At 42.0% G+C, this 8150-nt stretch overlaps 1 long non-coding RNA gene and 1 pseudogene across 1 annotated transcript in view; one reads left to right on the top strand and one right to left on the bottom strand.

Moving 5' to 3' along the window:
* Window positions 1–5690, top strand: part of LOC109483860 — a 13161-nt gene extending 7471 nt beyond the window's left edge. The window contains exons 2-5 of the long non-coding RNA XR_002141046.1: window positions 2734–2831; window positions 3243–3356; window positions 3735–3848; window positions 4838–5690. This is a non-coding gene — a long non-coding RNA (uncharacterized LOC109483860). The remainder of the gene's footprint in view (window positions 1–2733; window positions 2832–3242; window positions 3357–3734; window positions 3849–4837) is intronic.
* Window positions 5691–5829: 139 nt separating this feature from the next.
* Window positions 5830–7888, bottom strand: LOC109483859 (annotated as a pseudogene).
* Between the last annotated feature and the right edge of the window lie 262 nt (window positions 7889–8150).

Below are 8150 nucleotides of genomic sequence, written 5' to 3'. Positions count from 1 at the left end.
CTGTTGACAGCGTACTTATTTGTTCAATTTTGATTGGTCTCCTGACGTTCTTAGTAGTGCTGCTGTAAGAAATTAAGTATTTTGTTTGTAAAATACATAAAGTATGGTTTTACAAAATTCTCAGAAAAGCCTAGAGCTGATAGAAAACAGAGCAAGCTTGTCTCTTCCTTTGCTTATCTGCTTGGAAAGTTACATGTATACATAAATGTATGCAGCTTTACTATGTTGTAAGTTGGTGCCTTCCTTGAAAATGATGCCCACGCACTGAAATGCCAAGGTTGAGTGCTGAACCCCACTTGTCCACAAATGAATTCCTATAGATGGCAACTTCCTGACTTCCTACTCCATACCTTTGATTAATCTAATGCCCTTTAAATTAATGGTTTATGAAAATGTTTCACAAAGAAGTTGACAGACAAAATTATTTGCGGACACTAGATATTCTTCGTGATAACTTTGAATGGGTAACATCGACTACATGAATATCTCTTACTTAGAAAGCAAACTTGCATGTCCCCTAACCGGGCCCCCGAAACACTATCCAGCTTTAGCAGATCAGACAAAGGGGTCTGTAAAAACAAACCATACAAATCCCTTTGTTAGGACTAATCGTTTTACTCACCAGTCATCCTCCTTTCCTCGGCTCAAGCCTCTTCTCATTTAACATATCCATGCTGTATACAGGTCTCTTGAAAGTCTCTCACGGACAAACGAGTTCCATTTGCTAAAGGTACCAAACTTGGCTGATGCAACATGCATCTCCTTTGTGCAAGGCAGGGAAAGGCTGTGTGGTTTATGCAACAAAACACCAGCTGTCAGACAGTTCCTCTAACGCAAAACACGTGTGGAAGCAAAACACGTGTGGAAGCAGTGGGGCTTGCTACCAGTTTGATTGATGATGTTCTCCCTCGGTATGTACAGTTGACCAGATTCTATTACAGCCTGACCTATATATTTCAGGCCAAAGGTGCTACTGACTGTAGAGTGTTTGAAAACAAAAACCTGCCTCATTTTGCTCTGTACTGTGGTGCACTGTATTTTTTATTAGCATTTCCTCATAAATTATGCAAATGAGGTCATTATTTGAATTGATGTTGAGTTGATGTTTAATGATGTTCACCTTCATTTAACTTTCAAATATCCTAAGTATGGAATTCGAGGCAGTTATCATTGCTGAATTATAACATATACTCATTAATTATGCAAATTAAGTCTTAATTTACATAATCGATATCTGCCTGTGTTTCTCTTGGTCTCAATTACACATGCCACAAGCTTGAATAGTCCTATTATGTGATGCAACTGATTTATGGAATTTCCTCATGAATTATGCAAATTACGGTAATATTTGCATAATACTCACATTATTATGTCAAACATCACTTAAGTTACCTACACACCAAAAACCCTGACGATCCATCAATCGGTTCTTGAGTTATCCTCTTTTAAACATTTGTCCTTTAAACCCCTCTGCAGTTCTAGAGCAAGCAACTAGGGGGCCCAAACTCATGTCACTTCATCCCTAGCACAAGAGCTATCTACCATCTAAATTTCGTCACCCTAGCATGTCTGGATCGTGAGATATCAAACCCGGAAGTTCTGCTGCAGTACCATGACAAGCCGCCAGGCGGCCCAAAATCTAATCATTTTGAGGTCTCATCAAGACCTACCCACCTACCAAATATCAAGTCAGTCCGTTTAAGCCTTCTCAAGTTATAGTGTTTACAGACACACACACACACACAAACACACACATACACGAACGCCTCTGAAAACATAACCTTCTTGGCGAAGGTAATCAAAACGTAGGCCTACTTACTTATATGCACAACAATCAAAGCTACTTCATTAACATTATGAAATACAGTGGAGAGGTCAGAGGTCCCTATTTACACCATTTATATTACCACCATGTGTCGAGACGCATGTGGTTGTACTTGTTACTCAATGATTTGATAGTTTCTTTCAATGTGCGGAATATGGACACTGTTTGATTTACCGAAATGCCCCCATGGTGTGCCGTGTGTGCCTCCGCAAATGATTAGGAGGGGCTTCAGCACCCGTCGGTTACCTAACCGGTTTCTCAACTAAGGATAAATTTATGGATACTGGGAGCAAAGGCCGTCTAAAGATGTCACGGGCAATTAGTGTCAAACATACCCTGGGAGGATCATAATGTAAACAACATGCGATCAAGTTAGGCCACGGCATGTAAATTTTATGAATGACATCCTCCGTGGACTCCAAATCTAACTTAGTGCGATAGGTCGAAAATTTTGACATCATAAACCTTGAGATGATACCTATATTGTGCTGAGTTCACTGCCAGCTATTACAACATACATTGTCATTTTCATAAAATATCGGTTTGACATATGACATATAATATGAAGGAAATTAATCACTACATCAAAGTAAAAGAAACAATACCATAAATCAAAGACTTGTCTTGTCTGCTATCATAGTATTTATTTACATCCACCTTCCGGCATGTCAACAGACATCTTTGCCCATTTTCGGAAAGTTGACCACTGTCAGAGGCCAAGAAAATGTATCTTTTTTTTTAATCAGGTGAAAATTAATGCGCGCGCTGATGTCATCATAATACAAGTCTTGATTCTACAAATAAAAAAAAATTATAAACATGTAGGATTTCCATGGAAGATATGAAATATTGGCTACAAGCTGGTGATATATTACGTTAGATATTCCATGTAGGTTGTTGCTATTCAGTAGGTAACCATGGGCTATAAGATGGCGATGCTCTTGGGTCTGTCCGGCCTCCTGATGTTGCTGATGGTGAACCAAGCAGATGCGGGCAGGGACAATAGGTAAGCTGATGTTAGTATGAGGGTTGGGAAAGTTTAAAGTTGTCGTCTGAGCACGCTTCGTATCAAAACACCAGAGATGTTGTGGAATGACTTTAGGAAAACCCAAGATCGTGCTCATTTAGCAATTGAGAACTGTATGGGCGGAAGGATATAGGTATACGTCAATACGAGTCTTGAAAACGTATATAAGCAATCGAAGCACCTGGCATGCATCCTCTTCATATGCACAACGAAAAACCTCACACGCACGGTAACGTCTTTGTAATCCGGCCGATTTCAACCGCTGTCTTTAACCTTTAGAACATTGAGGTAGCCATCTTGCTACCGATTCTCTATTGGTATCAGGGCTAGGAAGCAGGGAGAAGGTTAAAATAATATACTTGTAAGTAGAAGTCTTGTCATTTCCGCCAGGATGGTGCCTCAGGAGCCGAGCGCTCTTCAGGATTTGCCGGGTTCCCCCGCTGACGAACCCTCCCCGGGAGAGAGCGCCATGGCGCTCAGGGATGTCGAGGAGGACCTTTTGCGGTAAGGCTTCGTATAAAGGATAACCGTGACCTTGGTAAAACGTTATTCTCTACTAGGCTTCTTTTGCAGGCTGAATAAATCGTAGAAATCGGCCTAAAAGGGGTATTAATTGACTAGAGAAGGTAGCCGGCCACCGACGATCAAATTGGACCCTCTCTGGTCGGTAACCTTCTCTTGCCATTTAATAAGCCCGAAAAAGAAGTCTGGTGAAGACTAGTAAAACGTTACGCATAGAATATTTTGCCTTATTTAAATTGCTCTACTGTCGTACGACTGGCGGACAGAAAAAATCCTACCGATGAAAACGTTGCCTGGAGCCATGTGGACATTTTTTTACCTAATACATGTAAAGAAAAAGGTGTTCTCGATCTTAACCAGGAGGATCCTTGGGATGCTTCTCAACTGGCGTCGGGGGAGACTGGCGCGTTTTGGGGCCTTCAACAGCGGGTGAGGACCTTGGCATTCAGTCCTGAAAGGAACGAAGAGTTCACTGTAAGTAGTCTTATTATCTTGCTGAAATACTCGTATAGTGGAACTCGCTGCCGTCAAGTGGAATAGTGACGTTCTCACTTGACAACTTTAAACAGTGTTTGCAGTTAGATGTGCAAAAATTAGGTTTTACTCATAATTTCATTTTTCATATGGCCTGTTGCTGCCACGCCACGTGAGTTACATCGCCTGATGGTTGGTTATGCCGGTGTCACGGCGATCTCGCCCCCCAGCGATTTCGCCCTCCAGTGTGGATGAGATCGCTAGCGATTTCGCCCCACCTCCATAGATCTCGCCCCCCCCCCCACCCGCCCCTTAGTTAGTCTAGACTATTTTACACGTACATGTATGGCAGGTACAAAAATTTGGTCAACAATTCTAACGATATTTCAGGTTCGGTTGAAGCAATAAAGTACTAATCTCCTTGATTGAAATATGCAACATAATTCCGCAAATACAACAAAATAGTATCGATTTGATTACAATTATTTAACAAAATTGTGGGCTTAGACGTCCTTAAACGGAAATTTTTGAGGAAATAACAGATTTATTTGGTGGGGAGCGAAAGCGCTAAATGGGGGCGAGGTGGGAGGACCAAATCACTAGCAAGGAGGGCGAAATCTCGACCCGGAGAGGTCAAAAACGCTAGAGATTTCGCCCCGGGGATGACAAAATCGCTAGAGATTTCGCCCCGGGGATGACAAAATTGCTAGAGATTTCGCCCCGGGGATGACAAAATTGCTAGAGATTTCGCCCCGGGGATGACAAAATCGCTAGAGATTTCGCCCCGGGGATGACAAAATTGCTAGAGATTTCGCCCCGGGGATGACAAAATTGCTAGAGATTTCGCCCCGGGGAGGGCGAAATCACTGGGGGCGAGATAGCCGTGACAATGGCTCTACATATATTTTGTTGAAAACATTTTGAACATGCCGTTGTTGTTGTTTTTTTCCTAACGTATCGGATGATTTCCATTATCCTACCGTCAACAGGACCCCGGGATGGCAATGGTCCCACCGCATTCTGCCTTTGCCGAGCACCATCCTGGCCTTCCAGCCGTGACTGCAGATCAGGCGCATAGATTTTAGTTTTAAGCTGTTTTTGCCTCATTTAACCAAGACAAGACTCGTGAGTGGGTTTAAGGTTTCAATATTAATCCATCTTCATTTTATGATTAGTTATTGCTCTAATTCTTTAGAAACATTTAAGCAAAATGAATTTAAATCAGAGATTAAAATAACAGAAGGGGGTCTATACCTAAACGGTTTGAATAAAGTCCTGTGGTATTAAATGTATGTCCAAGGCACCCCAACTATCAGGTCAATTATGTATACTGCCAGTGCACAGAAGACCCAAATATACATGTTTGATCAGACAATTGGTTCGGTTCATGAGAAGATGAAAAGCAACATCATCGCAAATTTCTATATTCTCTGATGTCTTTTTAACACGCACATACATACATCAACATACACAATATATACACTTATACAATCTATACAGTTTTGTCTGTCTTTGGTAAGAGTTTTGAATTTAGTAGTTACTGACATTCTGATATGATATGGAAGTGTACTGTACAATTTTGAGCATTTGTAAATAAAATATTTAGTAACTGCTGATGTTCTTGGCTTTGGCAGCTTAAAATTATTCGAATTCTTGCTGCAGATCTCGTGCTGTAACCGTGCTGGTTAGATACAAGATGTAGTTTACTGTAAAGTGTTGTCGGTTGCTTATAGAAAAGCGACTTGTGGAAGGTACACATGTTAACATCTTTCACTAACAGTCAGCCATGATAGCACACTGTGCATATACATATGCTGTGACCTATCCGGAGTTTTGTGATCATTATTCTGTGTCCTATGTTTGTAATGTTGTAGGTATTTATTAGTACATCTGTAAGACCAAATGATCTTTAGTCTTATTTTGATTCAGTTACATGGCCAAGGTGATATGCGTAGCTATATTCGTCTTCTTATATATCTTTCTATGGCAAAGCGAACTCTTCAAACGACGTTCCGTACTCTTCAATCGTGTCGAATTCCTCTTCGGCATTGAAGGCCCTGTAGTAAACATCATCGAAGAAAAATCCTTGATATTTCTTTTTAAAATTGTCGTGCCTTGGCTGAAATTTGAGCCTGTTCACATACTCATAGGCCAAACCTTCGTCGTACCGCTGCGTTTGGGCGTACGCGCCCCCAGAAAGGTTGTACTTTTGATCCACCACGTAGTGCCATTCGTCGAAGTAGTCCACAGGTTTTGCGTGTAACGTCATCTCGATCCTGTGCCAGACACTGATGTTCAGATTCTAGGCTATGTAAAAGTAGTGTCCGGTGGAACAGTTCTTGTACAAAGAGCAGTACTCATAGCTGGGGTAGCTGTCCGCAACTCGGATGTGGAGCCCTTTCAATCGGGCTCCACTCTGTCCTGGCTCCGCGTAGATTTCGAGGTAGTTCGAAGCTCTTTCGTTCCCTTGAGGATTTCCTGCTACCACGGCAACCCTGGACTCGTCAAGCTTGTTGTTGGCGAGTTTGAAGAAGAAAGAAGCGTAGAAGGAGTCGGCACCTGCTGTATAATTGCCATCCGTTCTTCCCGCCGCGGTGTTAAGACCAGGGGAGAAGGGCGTCCCTCCCTTTTCGATGTCGTAACCTCTCTTATAGTGCCAGGAGAAGTTGCCGCTGTGTTGTTCCACGTTGCTGATGGCCTGGCCAACGTTATTTACGTGGCCCGGACACGCCGGGTTGTATACGCGGAAGGGAAATCGGTCTCTCTGTCTACAGTCTCCTATCAGACCCGGTCTTTCCCCGGCCGACCACTCTCCACGGGTGATGGACTCACCAAGTTGCCAGTCCGCCTCGACGTTTTCACCGAGGAACACTTTACAAAGAAAAAAAAAACAAGACTGGCAATGAAAACATGCATTGCCATGGCGACGGTGGTTGCTGTTGGGGTCATTGTTTGCATGGCACTGCCATGATTTCATGATTTTGAGGAAGACTTAGCTGTTAAGTCTAGACAGATACAGTGCACTCCTCCCCTGAGTGTATAGTGGACGAGCCCCGGGGTGACAGAAAGTAGGGCCGTCCGGGGCAGAGAGGTCTTCCCAAGGGTTTCCAGGAATGTGGTCAGAAACATGCCTGTGGACATTCAATTCCTGTGGACAAAATGTCTGTACCATTCCTAGAATTCTTGCAAACTTCACACAATACTGTACCATAAGGCTCCTCCCTGAGACGTCGCAAAAAAAAAACCTAAAAAGGTAATTGCATAATGTTTACTTGGTTTATCCTAACGATAAAGAAAGCAGGTGCTTACCATCATGTTCAATAATCCAAAGCTTTTTGTTAACTTTTTTTTCTTCTTTGATTAAAAGGCACTTTAAGGCATCCAATGCAATTTCAGTGCGTCAAAACTGGATTTTCAATGTAAATTTTCTGGTCATTATTGAATAAACCCTACCTCGTAGCATTCTGATATCTTTGAGGCAAAAAATGCGATGTCGCTTGATATAAACGGTTGCTTCACCTTGTTTCATATCTTGAGCTATGTATAGCTACTTCTGGCTACTTCTTGGTGGCACCCAAAAAATAAACAGACGTCTCCCTAAGCTTATTTTTGGACAATTTTAAACGCTTCAAGTACGAAATGGTGGCAAACATATGCCAATATATATGGCATTATATCATATATACGTCATCATATATACGTAGATATAAATTTCCGTCAGACTTTCTCATCCAGAATATTTTTCCATCCTGAACTTGGATTAGATGCCTTTAACAGTGGTAATTTGAGATGGTCAAAAGATTTTGAACTTTACGAAAAGAAAATTAAAAATGTAATGATTCACCGCTTTGAAAAAATATGGAAACTAACATAGCACCATCAATGATGTCTGGTAAAAACTACACTAGAGGTTTTCTTTTCAAACTTACCTTTCTCACAGTATGTACCTGTCCATCCCTTATAGCACAAACATCGGAAGCCTTCTGGAACCAAGAGGCAATGCCCGTCATTCCCACAAGGGTTGGTTGGACATGGGCGGTCTGGAGGGAACATGTTAAATATGCGGGGCTTTCAAAAACTTAAAATCTTGTCCAATTGAAAGTGTACATTTAAAATTTTGTAAGTACTCACTCAATGTTCCTAGAACCACTTCTAACCTTGCTGCACGAGCTGAATTAGGGAGATACCCCATTCACCTGGAAGCCTCCCTAAACACCATTAAGTATTTTATTCGTCTTTGCAAGGACGTGCCTGCCGGTAGTCTTCAAGCAGACGCCCTCCTGTGTCAAGTAGAGTTAGAAG

This window comes from Branchiostoma belcheri, unplaced genomic scaffold, assembly GCF_001625305.1.
Source record: "Branchiostoma belcheri isolate BF01 breed outbred unplaced genomic scaffold, Haploidv18h27 scaffold664, whole genome shotgun sequence".
Classification (NCBI taxonomy): Eukaryota; Metazoa; Chordata; class Leptocardii; order Amphioxiformes; family Branchiostomatidae; genus Branchiostoma; species Branchiostoma belcheri.
Note: the sequence above shows the minus strand (reverse complement) of the source record. Positions and strands in the feature narration are given on the sequence as shown.